General features: G+C 38.0%; 1 long non-coding RNA gene across 1 annotated transcript; it reads left to right on the forward strand.

Moving 5' to 3' along the window:
- Positions 1-237: 237 nt before the first annotated feature.
- On the forward strand, positions 238-15,161 carry LOC106018645 (uncharacterized). Its single transcript, XR_001192876.5, has 3 exons — positions 238-465; positions 10,726-10,869; positions 14,293-15,161. It is a non-coding gene; the product is annotated as an uncharacterized lncRNA (long non-coding RNA).
- The last annotated feature ends 910 nt before the right edge of the window (positions 15,162-16,071 follow it).

The raw sequence follows: 16,071 nt of genomic DNA on the forward strand, positions 1-16,071 counted from the left end.
CACCCAGCAGTTCCTTTAAGATTACTTATACTATATTGTTACTTAGTGCCTCCTCCATACAATTTAAAATTTATAATTGTTGTAACCTGAGAGGCAAGAAAGTACTTCACAGGCAAGTGCAGAAGAATAGTAGAAAAATGTGGTAAGTAGTCATGATCATCAGTAAGGATTTAGAGGAGGAAAGGACAAGAAAAACTGAGCTTGTTTGTCATCAAAACACACCTGCACAAGGTGCAAGAGAGAGAGGATGGGGTAAGCCACTGACACCCAGAGGAGCCATATTATAAACTAGGTAATTTACAGCTGCAAAGAAAAGGGGTCATAAGCTCTGACAAACTGCAAGTGTGTTCTTATGGGCTGGTGAAAGAAAGAAAGAGTTGGAGAAATGCAGACAGCTACTTGGGAACATGGAATTTATATCTGGGAGCCAACTAGAGTATGCAGTATCTTCAACAGCAGTTCTTGGTAAGTGCTGATTCTTAATGGGAAGTACTGAAACAAGATCTCCCCAATCACTATCAGACATATTTCACCTTACAGACAAAGAATATTGGCTAAAGTACCCATTAAGTATTTGAGCTTTATAGTTTGTTTTAGCTGTACAAACAAACAAACAAACAAAAAAAACAATAAATATGCTAGAGACTGACCTTATGCTCTTTTCTTTACAAAAGAAAGAAACATATTCTGTGTAGATGAATTAGAAGATGAGAAACTATAGACTCGAGTTTAACTAAAACCACTGATCTTCACAAATTACACTTGTTTGACAATAGGGATCCATCAAAGTTCAGTAGCATAATGCCAAAAAAAAACTTCTTTTGTTTCTTTTTGTAGAAAAGACTTCAGTTTTTTTATCTTTTTATCCTCCTGTTTCTGATTATTGTCTCTATTTTATGGTGATGGTGCTAAATGCTAATGAGGTTATCCCTGGACCTGTCTCAGTCAGCCTTTTTTGGCACAATTATTTCTGGAGCTGAACAAACTTTGTTGGATAAATGAGATTAATACAGCAGGAGACACTTTCAGAGGTTCATGTAGGAGCTTCTATTGATAATTTATCTTGTTAGTTTACCTGCATTGTTAATTTCTGTGTGTGAGGAGTATTATCTTCTGCAGTTAAGTCCCATGGAGGCAATAGTTCTAGTGGGTGGCTTTCCCATTTGCCATGACTATGAGAAGGATCTTTTTCCCCCTTTCTTGACAATATTTTTTTATTGATGGTCTGACTATAGAATTATAAGGAAGGCTAAGAAGTTAAAAATTCAAGAGAGCTGAAACATGACCAAGATTCTGTATTAATATACATACAGAGCATATGAAGCTGCATGAAGCAGTCATCAGGGGCAAAATAAAAACAATTAAAGGAACCTCCAAAGATCAGGCAGACGTGAATTTGGATCATATTATTTTTATTTTATTTATGTATTTTGTTGCAGTGTAGGTTTTGTTATGCTATTTTAAGAGAAAGTATGGAATTCTGAGCTGACTGATCATGGGTTTGGTTAGGGTTTAAACAAATTCTGATTGTTTAATTTCTTGTATCTCGATTCATTTTTTATTATTATTATTATTTTTTCCCCCTAACTTTTCATATCATCTTTTTTTTATTTTATTTTTTTTTTTTTTTTGAGGGGGGACGGAGGGGAGGGAGAGAGTGGAAGAGGTTTCTTTTATTGCTTTTTTCATCTTTTTTTTTTTTTTTTTCCTTTTTCTGTTTCTCCACAGGGTATTGCTAAACTAAGATAGCATATAACCTATTCATTTGTTCAAATCCTTAGCTGGGCTACAGTAACTTTGATGACCTCTTGTGAAATGGAACTGACCTAAAACATGCTTACTATGTAAATGAGATTTATCTACCAGTTTAATGTCCAAAAGGATGCTATGTATAACTATGTTATCTCACATCTGTTTGTTGCTGAACTCCTTTTGGTTCTGACCAATGAACTAGATAGACCTTCACTCTAATCCAATATGACAGTTGTACTGTCCCTCTGTTTTGAAGGATTTTTGGCTGGTGAAGAGATTCTGCTGAAGCTCATATGCCATTCCCATGTCCAACTACAGAGCAGGAAATAAGGATAGAGAACTGTAACAACACAATAATGCTTAACTAAAAATTTAGTTGCTAGTCCCTGAAGGTTTAGTGAAAGTGTCTTTTGATGTGTGCATTTGTTACCTCTTCCCTCAGGGATTTGTTAAGTATTTAAGAAAAATATGCATATATTCAACTTTTTCATTAAAGCTAAATGTTAAAGAAAACAAAATAAACAAACAAACAACAACAAGAAAGCAACCACACAAAGCTAAAACCATCTGTGTAAATGTTCTGATTAGCTCTCTAAATTGGGAAGCATAGAGATTTATTGTTGTGCTCTTACCCATTAAGCTAGGAAGTAGCTGCCTCATCTTCCCTAATTTGCAGCCAATTCCTGACTCAGGTTTTCCTGACTTGATCGGTTCAGAGTCAGCAGAAGTGTTGTAAGAATAAGGGCAAAATATAAGCTGAGTAAGGACTCCATTCTTGATCTACAGAGAGAGAGAGAGAGAGAGAGAGAGAGAGAGAGAGAGAGAGAGAGAGAGAATGATTGTAGGATGGTGGGCAGTCTGCTATTTTTAATGGAAACAATTTATAACGGAAAATATTCTTGGAAACTGAAGGTCTTTTCTTTTAAGCTGCTGCAGATTTCACAAAATATTTTGCAATCTACTCCTTTCTCTAACTGATCAACTAGAGAAAAATGAACCCAGACTTAGATAATGTTTTCAAAGGTATGACTTCTGGCTCTGTGCATGCTCTGTACACAGAGTAGACTTTAGACCACCGGCAGGTGAAAAGACAGTACATATTATTAACGCCATATCATGACCAGTCATAGAGCCAAAGGACCCTTATCTTTTTTGCTTTCCTCAGTCAGAAAAAGGAAGAACGTAAGCTGAGGCCCACATTCATTCCCACAAATATGAACATCAAATTATCACTAAATCTAAAGTGGCAGAGACAAGCAGTGTATGAGCTCCTTTTACCTTTACTCACCTCCCTTCCTTCAGTTGTGAAGGCTTCATTTCATATGTTTTTTTTTGTTTGTTTGTTTGTTTTCTGATATGTCATAGCTTCCCTTTCCCTGCTCAAGAACATGGTTCCTACAATACAGAGGGAAGGAGGGTGAGAAGAGGGCAAGCCTGCCTTTTCTTTCTAGAAGTTGATAATGCTTTCCTCTGAGGTAATAGAACACTATGAGGTGTGCTCTTGCATATTACTTCCTTTCCTAATTAAATTGAATGTGATGGTGAGAGCAGGTTGACATTGTTAAAGTAAATGATCCAGGGCTTTAGTAATGAAGACACATCCAGAGTGAAGTTTATTGTTTTAATTTTAATCCTGAACAACCCAAATACTATTGAGTAGGTTGTTCTAAAATATCCTGCAGTGCATTTTCCCTGTGAACTATATTTCAACGTTACATACAAAATCATTTACAATAAGTTGATTTATGGATTGAAATGGCTTATTTATATGCAGTGTGAATTGATATAAAGTGTTTACTGAATTTTCTTCATAATAACCTGTCATTAGCCAGAATTCCCAGAGTGGGACAAAAAGGGCTAGACGCTGGAGACTAAAAAAATGCAGTACTATGTCCCATCTGCTTGGATAGGATCCTTTTTTTATGAAACATGAATTTCAAAATTAGTAATTTGATTTTTCTTGTCTTTAAGCCAGAAAACAGATTTTGAGAGAGGCACCCAGGATATTTAAAAATTGGGAGGTTTATCAAATCTGGGAAACATGAAATATTTATTTATATTGGAAAAATACTTTTTAAACCAAACCAAACCAAAACATATATTTCTATAAAGTCCTTGCTTACCTGCTTATTACACAGTATATTTTACCTTTCTATAATTTCAGGACTTGAATCTCCTGTCAGTGCACTTCACTGGTATAACACGAGTATAAAAACTTCACTAGAATTATACCAATCTAGCAGAACACAAAATCAAGCTGATGCTCCTTCCAATATTAAGAAGCCATTTAATAACAGACAGTATGTCTGTTATACTACGTTTCTGCAGCAGAGCAGCTTTATTATGTACTGTTGCTTAACAACTGTTGCTTAACAACGGATGAGGGTAATCCTGACTCTTCTATCACTGAGCCCTCCGAACTAAGCATCAGTACTAACATCAACCTATCTGTAAGGATAAGGAGGAAATTAAAATATGTGAGGTAGTCACTGCAGATATTCTTACCCTGCTAATCTATTTTCATCGCACATACCTTGAGCATTCTTACCCTTAAGTGCCTATTGCATGTGGCAGCTTCATGAAAGATACTAAATATGAATAATAACCTGTAGCACTCCCACCCTCTGTGTTCACGTTTCTACCTACCTCTATTCCTATCACTTCTATTTTCTTACTCATAGAATGGTTATCTTTATTTTTATTTAGTGTGCTCAGGAGAGTATTTATGTTAGTTACAGATTACTGCAATTCTGTTACTCAATAATAGCATCAGTAATGAGAATAATGTTAAAAATTCAGTCAAACAATAAATATTACTGCATAGCATCAGATTTTATTATGTATATGTGTGGCAATTTGAGGGTGATTTCAAAATGACAAAGTACTCAGGGTTTCAATAAAACTTCCTGCAGCTGTGCTCTCCTTTAAGCTTTACTCTCCATTTAAGAAAGAAAAAATCTAAATCTAAATCATACATTATAAACTCACAATTTAGCCATTTCAATAGCAAGGGAAAGTTGAAAGCCAGCTCAGTCATGAATAAGCACTATTGAAAGCTTCAAACAACAACCACAATTTAAAAGCAATGGGAGGAAGAGAGGAAGAATGTGCAGAGGAAACAAAAAGATTTCAAAAATCTGGAAAACAACTTTAAATCAACATTTACACATAGAAAAACGCTAGCTAAGTTCTCACCAGCTTCTCTTTCAGAAAGGTGCTCTAATGGATTTATGACAATATGTAAAAGAAGATTTAAGGTGGTAATCACATCTGACTTAAACAAAGGGAGCCAGGCTACCCTAAACCCCCACATCCATAAAGAAATACTTTTTTCTCTAGGGCAAATCAAATCAAAGTCCAAGTTAGGATTTTTCTCTAAACTGCTTTAGATAAGCCTCTTTTTCTCTATGGGGACATCTGAAGCCTTAAAAATCTAGTCCTTAAGCAAGGACTAGATTTTTTTGTACAGACGTCCAGCAACTGGTGTTTTTGTGGTGAATGCAAGTATTTTCAGTCTGCATTTGGTGTCTTCTGAGTATGTCTAACCAATTAAACCTCTCAAAGCTGAGTGCATGGAGATATGCCACTTTCACAGTCTAAATTCAGGAGATGCTCAAGCCTGGACAAGAAGTGGTGTCTTCTGTGGGCTTTCCCATAGCACAAGTATATTACCCCCGCCCAGATTAAAAGAAATCAAACCACTAGTAACCAATTTCAGCTACTTAAAGACTTACATATTTTAATTCTCTCTTTTTCTCTTTTGAACCTCTACTCTCACTTCAAATGTAGTTTAGGAACCAGGCCTTTTTCCTTTTTTGTTTGTTTTATTTTTTAATGTACCAGTAGTTTCCATGCCACGTTTTTTTTTTTTAATTAATTAATTAATTAATTTTAGGAACAAGAATGGATTACCTCAGCCAAAATGTAAACATCTAAATTCATCTATTCTCATCTCTCTGTCCAGCTGTCTGTTTTATGGATATTGTAAGGGTATGTAGAAGGAGTATGTGTGCTTCTTTAGGGGTCATGAATCTTTTCCAAGGCAACAAGGGATAGTAAAGGGAGGCAGAGGTGGGAACCAAGTTTGGTCAGTCACAGTAACTTAAGAGAGCATGTGAAAAGGTAGGAATGTTTATTCCAGCAGGATCATTTGATGCCTTCCAAGCTGGGAGACAATGACAAGAAACAAACCTCTCAGTCACACTAGTCAGTGGGCTATCGAAAAACAGGTGCTGCTTCCAGGAAGATCAACCTGGACTTGGCAGCTGATAAGACTGTGAACTGGGGCAGCGAATCCAGACTGGGAAGGTGAGGGAAACTGCAGAGTTCTGTGAACCCATGGGGGCTGTGCAGGGTGGGAGCAGGAGAAACAAAGAGGGGGGATAGGTAGTAAACTGTGTAAGAGGGCCAGTTGTATGTAAAAACAGGGCTGGTAAGCATGCATGTCTGGCCAAGCCCTGTGCTTGATCACTGCAGTCTGTCCTATCTTGTATTTGTCTCTCATTAAATCTTTCCTTAACTGCCTCTGCGTATTTGCATTCTCTCTCCCACGGCTACATAAAATGCAAGGATTAAGTGCCAGGTCCATTGGCAAGGATGTGGGTGAGTGAACCTCATTGACAGCTACTGGAGTCGGGCAGGGGAAAGGTACCTCAGCTGTGGTGTCCCCTACTTGAGCAAGTGAGGTCCCAGCATCAGCTGCTGGAGCAAGGGGCTCCCTCCTGTTGGGGCAGGAGTGTTGTATGCTCCCAAACAATCACCTGGGAGGAGGACAAGCGTGGGCTTGTATGTGTATGGACATGGACAGAGGAGCTCTGGCAGGCACTCAAAGGATCTGTGAACATGTGTACACTTGTGAACCTGGAAAGCGCTGTGTATGCCTATACTAGTGAACTTCTGTTTCTACCAGAAGGGAGGTAGAAAGGTCTCAGCTGTTTGTGTCTGTTTTATGTGAGTCCTGTGTGCAAGTGCTATTGAAGGCAGCCTTTGACTAGGACAGCCTTTGTGGCTGGTGTGCCAGTGTCCTGTTTCTGTCTATGTGTGTCACAGGGATATGTGCTCAGCTTTGCTTTTGCTCAGATTGAACCTGCAAAGGGGAAAGTGGAAGCCATGTGCCCCTGCCTGGCCAGAGACTCCAGATTGCAGGGACTGGGCTGGGCCCCAGCAAACGGGCCCTGGGCCAGAGCAGCTGGAGGAGGCAGCTGGTCTCATCACTCTTTATCTCCCTTAACGTATCTATCTATATTTTAACAGACCTATTTATATTTGGAATATATCTGGTCTTAAAAGGTTTACTGATAACAAATTCATTCATGACCAAAGACTGCTCAGATTCCCTGTTGATGTTAGAAAGAACAACAAAAGTATTGTTTCTTTATTTATAGACAAATATGTTTTCACCAATTCGCTACTGAGTCATTTCTTTCTTCTTTCTCACTACATCATTATTTCTTAAAGTATCATGTTTCAGTACAACGTACTACCACACAACACACTACAGAATATTCCAGTATGTTGCAGTCCATATGCGTGCAGACACCTAGCGTCTGAGTTTACTCTGACTTGTACTGAATTATCAACCACCTTCTTACATGGGCAGGTCGGAGCAGAAAACACACACAGGCAGACAGAAGCACAAGCACAAACAAAGTTATAATGTGATTAATCCAATGATAAATTAAAACTTAACCCTTCATGTCTGATTGCTCAGTCACAGAATCAAAATGTGGTGAGCAGTGAAGCTAAAAGCTGTGCTCTTTCTCTTTCAGAGGGAGAAGGACCCTCTTCAAATAAGTAGTGCTTTTTGCCACCCTCACCATGGAATTCCTATTTATATCTTTATTTATATCAGTATTTATATCTTCCTATTACCTGCTTTGCTTTTTCACTTTGCATGGGATGTTTTATTTTTGTTGTATACATGCATGTTTGTTATGCTCTAATTCTACCTACTCACAGGACTGTACTCTTTCAGTGACAATTTGGGTGACAGTTATGCCCTTGATGCCTCAGGTATCATCCTGAGCCTCTATTCCCCAAACCTCTGCTATTTGTGTGCATTGCTTGCACTCTTGAGGCCTGTTGCTACACTGATCTTGCAAGCACTTGTGAACAAATTTAGCATTTCCCACAGCTGCAAATATCATTTGTAGCTGTCAGCTAAATCATGACTTGAAAAAGCAAAATTTTGGGCATACTGATTTTGTTGCATATTAAATCAAAATATTTTATAATGGGACAGACTAACGTTCAAGCAGGTATATTTAGAAAGATTTTTTCTTATATATAAACTATGCCACACTGCATAGGACACACAGAACTCTTATTAGTGAAACCATTCAATATACACAACATGTTCTATCATCTCTAATGAAACAAAATGTGGAGAGAGGTATTGTACTCATCTTATTTGCAGTGCCCTATGAAACAAGTGCCGCTTGCCTGTGGAAATACCAGAATGGGCTCTGGGCGAAAATGCATCCATGGATGAAACTAGTCTAAATAATTAATATTTATTTATTTATTTATTTATTTTTCTCTTACTGTGCCCCAAGAATTTTGGGGTGACATACATTTTGCCTTTTAGCAAAATGAACAAGCATTTAGCAGTTATGCAAGAGCATACATTTTTTTTTTTAGATGTGTTTGCAGTTTCATTTCCAAATTGCATGTGGGATGGAATGACCTCATGCGGCAGCACACATTGGGATCAAGTAGCTAGAAAGTAGTTTTGATTTCTTGCTTTTGGGTCCTGGTGAACAGTAAGCTGACTATGAGTCAGATCTCTGCTCTTGCAGCAAAGAACACCCACCACATAATAGGCTTTATTATCAAGAGCGTAGTCAACAGGTCAAGGAAACTGATTTTTCTTTTCAGCATTTGTGAGTCCACATCTGGAGTACTGTGTCTAGTAGTGAGCTTCCAAATATAAGTAAAACAATTGATATAGTGGAATATATTTGCTGGAGGAACTCCAAGAAGGTCAAAGGGATGTAGGACATGCGATATGAAGAGACACTGAGAGAGCTTGGTCTGCTCACCTTAAAAAGAGATCATTAAGGGAAGGCTTTATTCTGTCTACAGATACCTAGTAGAGAAGGAGGAGCCTGATTCTTCTCAGCAGTGAACAGTGGAAGGATAAGAGGACACAAGCTGGAACACAGAATTTATTTGAAATGAATAGACAGTAAAAAACTGTACCCTGAGGATCACCAAACACTGAACAGGTTGCCTGAGGGGCTGTGGGGTCTCTGTGCCTTAATATATTCAAAACTCAATTGGGCACAGCCCAGGGCACCCAGTCCTACTTGGACTTACTTTGTTGAAGAGGTTGGAGTGGAAACCTGTGGGAGGTCCCTTCCAGTCTACAAAATTCTGTGCTCTGATGATTGCCTAATTTTCTCATTGTGCCAAACATGAAAGCAAAATCTAATTAATATTGTGTCCTTAATTCTTATATTTCTTCCATAAATTCCCAAAAGAATGTAAACATTTTTTCCTATTGTAATGAGTTACTTAAGCATTATTAAATCATACCCTAGAAGTGCCTAGGTGTAGTGGGTTTACGTGGGTTTTGGTAGCAGCGGGCCATAGAGGTGGTTTCTGTGAGAAGGATCTAGAAGCTGCCCCATGTTTGGGAAGGGCCCCACTGCTGACCAGAGCTGAGCCAATAAGCGATGTTGTTTTGCGCCTCTGTGAGAGCATATTTAAGACAGGGAAAAAAAAACGCTGCCCCACACAGCAGCTGTGAGAGTGAGAGGAGTGAGGAACAGCCTTGCAGGCGCCAAGGTCAGTGAAGAAGGAGGGAGAGAGGTGCTCCAGGCGTCGGAGCAGAAGTCCCCTGCGGCCTGTGGTGAGGACCATGGTGAAGCAGGTTGTCCCACTGCAGCCCATGGAGTACCACGGTGGAGCAGGGTTCCACGCTGCAGCCCATGGAGGAGACCACGGTGGAGCAGGTGGCCCTGCACTGATGGAGGCTGCCGCCTGTGGAAGACCCCTGCTGGAGCAGATTCCGGGCCGGACCTGTAGCCCGTGGAGAGGAGGCCATGCAGGAGCAGGTGACCTGGCAGGAGCTGCTGCCCGTGGGGGAGCCAGGCTGGAGCAGTTTGCTCCTGGGGGATGGACCCCGTGGTACGGACCCATATCTGGAGCAGTTCTGGAAGAGCTGCTGCCTGTGGGAAGCCCACGCCGGATCAGTTCATCAAGGACTGTATCCCGTGGGTGGGACCCCACAGCACAGGGGACGAGAGTGACCGAGAAGGAGCGGCAGAGAAGAAACACTGTAGACTGACCATAACCCCCATTCCCCCGTTCCCCTGCGCCGCTCGGGGGAGGAGGTGGAAGAGGGTGGATATGGGGGGAGAAGGTGCTTTTGGTTTCTTTCCTTTGTTTCTCACTTCTCTAGCTTGTTAGTAATAAGCAATAAATCTTACTATCTCCTTATGCCTAGTCTGTTTTGCCCGTTACAATAATTACTGTGTGATCTTCTTGACCTTATCTCAGTCTTTGAGCCCCTTTTATCGTATTTTCTCCCCATTCCTCTTTGAGGAGGGGGAGCTCAGTTGCCCACTCAAGCGGAACCACAACACTAGAGCTCTGTCAGAGGCCCTGGTGCAAATGCCTCCATAGAAATGTCTAAATTCTGTGAGATGAAAAGCACATGCCCAGTCTTCTTGTTAGGTGTAAACCACTTTCATGTAGAACATAGAGAATTATTAGAAAAGAGTGGGTGCTCCTTTCCTTCAGACATTTTGCTAAGCTTTTTTGTTTTCTTTTTTTTTTTTTTTTTTTTTTTTTTTCTGAGTACCTGATGGGGTTTCACGTTAATTTTTTTTACTTTGTACTCTAGAGTTGCTATTCAGAAATCAGGAAATTGGTTTTGTAAGTACCACTCAGTGTAGGGGAGGCTAATCTTGCCATACAGGGGAGGAAAAGGGGGTGGTAGAATTATGGAATTACTCTCTTTGTTTACAGACATATTTTTGCTTTTCAACAATGGAAGTCTAATGAACAACATTAAGGAGCCGGGTATGGTTCCATGGCTTCTTACAAGGCTGGCAGCAGTTCCCCGTTTGCATACACTCGGAGACCATCTGCTGAGAAGGCCATGAAACACACGTAAGTAGTACACTCCTGGTTATCCACACCTCTCAGCTTCCTCTCAGGTTTGTCTCCAAAATGGGCCTTCAGTAGATAGCCTTGAACTGATACAAGTCATTTAGCCTTGTGGGCAGCAGCTGATCTCTGTCCCTGTTTTATTTAGCTGTATGGGCACAGCCATGGTGGCTCATATTTAAGACCAGAAGCATGTCTTAGCTAGGAACATTGCATTTCCCTGCAACACCAAAACATGACTCATACAGCTTTGTGAGACTGAATATTCTTCAACTCACAGTTTGTAGAACTGGGAAGAAAAAAAAAAAGAAAAAAAAAAGTCTAACCAAATTTTAAATGAACCTGGCTTCATGCCATCCCATGTTTTTGCAAACAAAAAGCCCAACTGACAAAATATAGCCAGTCACTATAATATACCTAGTATTAATTACAGGTTGAGATTTTAGTCTCCTGTGGCAATATTAAAATATTTGCTATTTTCTTTCCTGATTTATGACTGATGGAGTTACATTGCTATTATACACATTTGGATGTATACTTGTTTTATTATACTTTAATTTTGGAGTGGCTTTTCCAATGTTATTTTGTTACTATATGTTTCTGTAATTTAAGACAGGCACTTTAACAAATATGTCTTTTCTGAACTTTATATTTTGAGAAGGGAGAAGGAAATGTCAGGTATCAGAAAAAAGAGATTACTGAAGGTCTTCTGCAGAATTTGTAAAACTGTATATGATTATACATACCAAGAAAACAAAGGTTATAAAATGAGAAATGTTAAGATAAAGAAGGGTCTGTTTTATGATATGAGCATTCTTATTGGCTCTGGTCTCATGTACATATGAAGTACATAATTGATGTAATCAAGGTTGAACAGGTTTAAAAATTCATTTCCATGTTAATCATTTAAATAACATGATTTAAAGCTATACTGAATGTGCATTTTCCTATAATTATATATTCAAGCCACAATGAAACTATAACACTGAAAAATAATGGAACTAATAATCTCTATCAGCTTATAGTAAAACACTTCCCACAAATATTTCAAGGAAAGAAAGGAAAAAAAAAGTTTGTTTTTTTTTTTTTTTGTTTTTTTTTTTTTTTTTTAAATAAAAAGGATTAAGAGCTTACTAAAGTTCACTGAATGGACTCCTAAGCTTTGAAGTATGCTATTCAAAGAAGTGAGGCTTTTACACTAAAATCCACATTGTGTGGGAGCTTGTGACACCGTTATTGTTTCAATTATGTATCCACAGTAGCTTTTTTTTTTCACTTTAACAAGGTTTTGTGTTAATGCTTCTCAAAAGCCACATGTGCAATGTTGTTTAACTGTTTAAGACATTACTGCATTAATTTATTATATTAAGATGTAGGTTATATAAAAGTGATATGAAGACTTTCCCTGCAGCCTTACAATATTTTTTTCTTTCATTTCACTTCTTTAATCATCACTACTGCTATGCAATATACTATTCTGAGAGTGAATTGGATTTAAACAAGTGTGTAGTTACAATATGTAGTTACAACATGTAGTTATTGTCAGTGACACTTAAACACTGCTAAATGTCAAGTACAGGCTTACATACTTCCCTGAATAATTTCCTAAAGGAATGGTTTAGGTCTTTGTACTTGTGTATGCATTTCTCATTCCCTTGCTGTTCTTCAGCTGTCCACTGTGGCATGCCAGACAGGTATATGTTATGCAACACAATGTCATTCCTCATTAAGACAAAATGACTGGGAAGTTTACAGAGGTGCAGTTTATATTTTATGTACCTGTGAGATTACAAAAGCCACTTATTTGACATATCTACCTTGTGGCTATTTACATAAGAAAAACAAACAAACAAAGAAACAAAAAAAAGTCATTCTAAAACAAGAGAAAAAGATTTGTGTGATAGCTTAGTGACTGATTGCATTCTCATTGAATGCAAGTAAGTGCCTGTAAACAAAATTGCACCTGAGTAGTCTATTTTCTTTGTCTGTGCTGAAAGTGAGGCAGAAAATCAACAAGCAACTTAAATAACATCCTTTCAACTTCAATATCCTAATATGCTGGTAACAGAGGGAAAGCATTTTTAATATATACACCATATATCATATGTATGATCATTTACTTTTCTAAATTTTTTTTTTCTGACATCTGGTTCTTCCAAAAGCTTTCTTAAATTGCTGAGCCTTTGTGTTCAAAATGTGAACACAGGCATGTTTATTCAGCAGACATAAATGGACTTGCAGTATATACGTTCACATGTTCCAAGGTAATTTTGACGAGTATTAGCAACAGTGATGTTGGCACGGGCTTGCAGTGCTTACCTTGCCCACTGCCACTGCCTGTGTTGCCAAGCCTTTTGTGTTACTGATAGCTAAGAAAGTCCAGCTCTGCATGTAACACTATCGCCTCTTAATCGGTGTGTGCAGTATAGCTCATGAGATACACATCTTCAGAGTGGCCTTGTTAATTCACAGAGAGGCAAAAAGCCTTTTATGAATTTTCATTCTACTTGTAGATAAGTCATTAAGACAGACTTTTCTGTCTTGATTGGTGTATGCATGTCTCCATAAGGAAATTCATAAGGAAAGGGCTACATATATGCATAGCCCAAAAAGGGAGTGGAGCCGAGGTGAAAGTTAAAGCTACAGAATGATATAAAACATATTGTAAATTAGAAGGAATTAGCATCTCACATTATATGCTACCAGAAGCCTCATGGTAGTGATTCCTTTCTAAGGTTTCTGTGCACTTAGTCTGAAGACTTGGCCTTAGTATGTGTCATTCACTCTTAATTTTAAACAACTCTCTCTCTAAAAAACATTTTTAAGAGTAAGTAAAGAGTAAGTAAAAAGCGTTAAGAAATTTTGTGGCCCAAGTGGCTGAACTTTTGTCTGATAGTATTATTGACCTGGAATTTATTTCTGAAGAAAGAGTCAGAAAAGATCTCTGCATTTCCACCCAACCTTGTGTTACTACGAGTATTACCACCCTGTACTTGTACATTCGTTATCATAAAGCTGGATATAGTATTGACTTTCTGCCTTTCCTAAACAGTAGATTAAAGTGACTATTCTTCCTGTTTTGCTGGGCTCTCTCAAAATTTTAAGCAGATGACTTCCAGAAACATTTTTTAAATTTTAACTCAGGTTTTCTATTTAATGATTTGGAAATACCTATTCAAAGAAGAAATGGGGTAGAGAAGAGTCATACTCAAGGCCCTAGGTATATAGCTCCTGGGACATATGTTCCATACTTTTTGTTACTACATTTGTCTTTCTTTTTGTATGTGTGCATGCATAACATCGTAAGCAAGGAAAGCTAAAAATGAAATGAAATTAAATTAAATAAAATAAATACTTTATCTCTCAGTGAATTAATATACTGCAGAAATCAAAGATCTTTCCTCACTGGAAATGCATTGGTTACAGGCTCTGCTTTTGACCTTCAAATACCTTGGCAAGAACAAAGATCATCTGTGTAGATGGATTGAACTTCACAACTCAGAGAAACATAGGAAAGACAAATAGGTTTGCTGAATTTCCCTTGCTCCGACAACTAAATAAAAACTGTCCTGACTTTACTTAATATGGTGTAAATAATTATTGTTTGAAGAGTTAGCTATATTGTATTTATAATCCTATGTCCTTATAATGTATACAATGTACAATAGTTTGAAAATAGTGTAACAGATAGTGAAAGTTTTATGTAGTTGCATTGCATTAAAAAAAAAAAAAAAAGTGTCTGGAGCTCTTGATTTTCGTTCCCCACCAGGCTTTTACCATGACTATTATTTTTAGGTGTCATGGTAGCACCTGTAGATAGTAAGAAAAATATGTGCCTCCCCTTGTCATGATGTTGGCCTTCCAAACGTGTATTTTATTGCTCTTGACTTCTATTTTTTCTGTGGTGACACTTCAAAATGAACATCACATCCCTGATTTCCATAAGCACAGATGGAATTCATCAGGGAGACATAATTCCAATTCTTTCCCCCTTCCTCTCATTTTGAATGACAAGTGTAATAATAATGAGATCAGACGAAGACATAATCTTTAAAATTAGAGAAGGAATGGCTAAAGTGAATGGTCATATTAGTGAACTAAGAAATTACATTTCCATAAAGACAAAATTAGACACTTTCAGAAAATGCTTGGACAAAGCTGAAAATCACATGAGCTTTTCAGAAGATTAGATGCCGCAAATGAGACAGGACATCATCAAAGCACTGGGAAAATTATGTGCCATGAGGATGTGATATTTAAAACAGAGGAAAAATAGGAAGCTGCAACCTTTTCTGAGAGCAAAATGGGAACTGTCTCCAGTTGTCATTCTGGACACATCTCTTATTTCAGAGAAGTCTTATCACGAGTAGATGTTTGACGTATTGCATCTACATCTGGCAAACACCAAAGTCTTTTGGTTTGTTTCTTTACTACTGTGCTTCAGCATGAGTGGCAGAGCTTGTTACTGTGATAAGTATGTTTGAACTGAAATGGGCTATTTAGGAATCACTATCCAATTTTATATTCTTTGCTAAAGCCAGGGCTAAACACTTCCTACTTTAGAAGCCAAGGGATATTCAGTTTGATGCTTCTGTAACAATTGTGGATGATGCAGATTGCTTCCCTGAAGGTAGAAACCCCTTAAAAACAAACAAACAAACAAACAACAACAACAGTAACAAAAACAGGATCAGAAGATCAGAAGATGCCTTCAAATATATTTATATTTCAAATACATCCTTTTTCCTATATGGGCAATGTCAGCATTTACTTTAGAAGGATGGCTTCTCTTCTTCTTCAAGAGAAAATAATATTCTAAAATGAGATGGGATGGATGCCATTTTGTTCAGCTTCAATCTATTCTCTCTCTGACAGTCTTGCTAGATCATAATCAGCACATCACATCTGCTCCTTATCATGAACAGAAAAAGATGGTGGGAAAGCAAAATGATTCTTTCCATGCTGTGTTTTCTGTGTTTTACTTTATGGGTAGCTATTTTAATGCCTGGATGCAGAATGCAAGTGAAACCTGAACTTTTAAAATGTCCTGTTGAACTCACTGTCAGCATTTCCTGTTCCAAACACACTGAAATGTTTGTATTCTGGATAACAGAGTGAATCCAGACAACTAATTGAAAATTAAAAAAAAAAAAAAAAAGTCTAAGATAGTCACCTAGGTTTCCTTGGTTGCCATTGTGGAGACAG

This window comes from Anas platyrhynchos, chromosome 1 (genome assembly GCF_047663525.1).
Source record: "Anas platyrhynchos isolate ZD024472 breed Pekin duck chromosome 1, IASCAAS_PekinDuck_T2T, whole genome shotgun sequence".
Classification (NCBI taxonomy): Eukaryota; Metazoa; Chordata; class Aves; order Anseriformes; family Anatidae; genus Anas; species Anas platyrhynchos.